The 3,292-nt window shown below is 34.3% G+C and overlaps 1 pseudogene; it reads right to left on the bottom strand.

The window, feature by feature from the left end:
• Positions 1-614: 614 nt before the first annotated feature.
• On the bottom strand, positions 615-1,857 carry LOC143551988 (ethylene-responsive transcription factor ERF084 pseudogene; annotated as a pseudogene).
• Positions 1,858-3,292: the final 1,435 nt, after the last annotated feature.

The following is a 3,292-nucleotide window of genomic DNA, read 5'->3' as shown; positions in this document are numbered from 1 at the left end:
CCAAAATGCATGTCCATTTTATCAGTTAAAGACTCAAAGTAAATAAAATGCTTATTTTACCGGATTTTACCAAAATATCTACCTTAAATTCAATCGACTTACCTACTTAATAATCATCAATGATGAGATTTTCAATAAACAAGATGTTGTCACGAGCCAAAACAATGTCGACGAAAGCCAAAAAAATTTTGGAAGCCAAAATAATGCTCGTTGAGACACCTAATAAACTTGCCGGTTCCCTGTTTCTTTTTTCAAAAAGTCCGGCCATCTTGACAAGATATTGACATGTGGGATGGCCTGGTTGACTAATAAGCCAATCAAGTACGTAATGATTATTTAGTAGACAAGTGAACTGAATTTGAGGTAGATATTTTGGCACATGTTCAAATGGAAGAAATGTTTATTTTAATCGGCTAACTAAAGATTTTAATCAATTTCTCTTAATCAAATGCAACAAAGAAACAATATATATACTATACATAATATATAGCACCATTAACATACCTACGTAATTACATTGTTTTATTAACTACTTTCAAGCCCACTTCCACATCGTAACATCGCTACCATTATGATCAGTTTTCACTTGCATGAGTAATAAACTAATAATACAACTAGGGTACGTTCATCTTCTTCTTTATCTCCATTGGACCAGTAGTACTAAACAATTGGCCTGGCGACGTCACAACGTGACACTTATTGCTAGTGCTACATGACTTCTTCCTTTTTAACTTCAGGTGATGTATCGGTGGTAGACAATGGGAACACTGAGGGTATCTCAAAGTTGGTCCTGGCTTTTGACCCTCTTAGTCGCCTTGCCGCGGCGTCGTAAGCACGCGCTGCCTCCTCCGCCGTGTCAAACGTCCCTAGCCAATGTCGGCACCGCCCTATCCTGTCGCGTATCTCCGCCGACCACCTCCCCCATGGCCTCTTTCTGACCCCACGGTAATTCTTTTCCGCTCCGCAGTTATTCACCGACCTTTATAAGACAATGTAATTAGATAATCATTAAGAGTAAATATGAACCAAGTATATAAATCATTTTCTATACAAACTCTAACCATGTGCAGTCACACTGACCCACTCTTTCGGAAGCCCATAACTAATAAAAAATTATATATTTACATATATATACCTTTCACTTAAAAAAAAGTTAGGGTGAAATTGAGAGGGTAATTTTATAAGGGATTCATATTTTTTACTTGGGCCCCACCAGAATTCTAATTACAATCATCAGACCACATGCTGTGGTAGCTAAGCATAACCGGACGTTTTACGACACCTGACATCCCAGTTAGCAATAAATTAGTTTTGCAAAAAGTGGCGTAGTGATAAAATGCTCTGTAACTCCTTTCCAATTATTTCATAATTATTTATTTTTGTAATTTTTAATATAAATAAAAATATAAATTAAAAAACAAAAAGATATGATTGGCCAACCCTCCCCCACCCACGTTCTGTACACAACGAACCCTGCCCAAAACAAGACCAAAACGAGCCGGGACGCGGCGTGCCTGGTGTTTTGGCCTCGTTTCCATCTCAACAACATAGTCACTACTGTGGGAGTGTGGTCTCAATACAATTTACATAATTACACATTTGTTACAAACACTTAAAGAGTTGTATCTACCTTAACATTCTCGTTTCTTTAATGACATCACCAGCAGAATCTGTCTTTTTTCTGACCGTAGTTGATGAATCTCCAAACAACACTCGTTCTCCGACCACTGCGGCAATGCCTTCAAGACCCGAAACACGATCGTATTCCGAATATGACCAAGTTTCAGTTTCCGTTAAAGGGTACTCATGCACATGGTTGTTACTAAAGAATGGATCGTGTAAAGGAAAGGTGTTCATTGTTTTAAAGATTTGTCTTTATGTATGAAGTGTGTGCATAGGCATTGATGAGACCTACTATTTATATACACTTTCGACCCGACCCGTTTTGCAAGACTTACACTGAGTATAATACGTGAAGTAATTAATTACATGAATGGTCACCATCTTGTCAAAATTATGGAAATGATTCCTAGCTCGTTAATTAACAGGGCTTATTTTCAACTACAGTTCTTTGGCAAGCTAGAATTATGGGACTTAATTTACTGTTTTTTATTTTAGTATCATTAATTCAATATTATATAATCAATTTAATTAAACTAAACAGTTTAGTCATTTTATGATTTTAATTTAATAAGGAGTTATAAAGTTATGCGATATACTCCACTCTTGGTTATTCGTCACAACCACGTCACCTCATCCTTCATCCACATCATTCAACCTATGTTTTATTTTATTTTATTCTCTATCATTTAATTTATTTGTATTATTTAAATGACATTTGTGAATGTGCATGGTGACAAGTTATGTATGTATCATGAGACCTTGTGTATTGGAGTGATGTCCCAACAACCTCGCCATTAACTTATACACCAAAACATTACACGTTGGGTGCTAAGGGCAGGGAGCTACTTTAGGCACTACCTTGTTAACGAGTACAAGGACTTAAAGGATTTTGTTAACGAGTACAAGGACTTAAGGATTTGGGGCCAGCATTTTTTCCAACAATCAAATTCACCAACTCATGCTTTTATTGAAAAATAAAATATTAAATAACAATTATGTTTCTAGTTAAACTATAATTCGTTTAAACCTAAACAATGTCTGCATGACAGTAAGAGCTCAATATCTATATGATAATAACATGAAAGTTATCTTTTCATTTTTTAGTTAAACCTAATGAGGTGTTTGGCCTAGCTTTTTTTAACAAAGCTTATAGTTTTTTTAGCTTTTTTTTTTTTTTACAAAATAAGCTTAACTTGGTGTTTGGTTTAACTTTTTAAGCTTATACTTATTAGCTTATATAAGCTAATTTGAATAAGTTTATTTGAAGATGGTTTTTTAGCTTATTTGAATAAACTTATTTGTGTAAGGGTGTAAGTTACTCATTTGTCCTCTAATGGTGGTGGATTAATAATTGTTGAAACAACTTATTACTGTAACAAATTAAAGAATGGCGGATTTAACAACTTATTAAGACGCTAAATTCGGTAAAGCTATAAGCTAATCCAAACACTTAAAAGAAGTTTATCAAATAATAAAAAATAAGCTATAAGCTACTTTAAAATATAACCATAAGCTAAAAAATAAAAGCTATGCGAAACACCCCCTAAATATAATAACTTATACAAATGTATATACTTATTAAATGTTTTGGTTGATTGATATTGCCAACAAGGCCAGCCAAAACCAATTGTTAAAAGAGAAAAAGGTAGCAGACAAAAGCATATGGCAT

Source organism: Bidens hawaiensis, unplaced genomic scaffold (assembly GCF_021521415.1).
Source record: "Bidens hawaiensis isolate Kalapana, Puna unplaced genomic scaffold, B.hawaiensis_p1.1 tig00001016_1, whole genome shotgun sequence".
Lineage (NCBI taxonomy): Eukaryota > Viridiplantae > Streptophyta > Magnoliopsida > Asterales > Asteraceae > Bidens > Bidens hawaiensis.
This window is presented reverse-complemented; position numbering and strand designations above follow the sequence as displayed.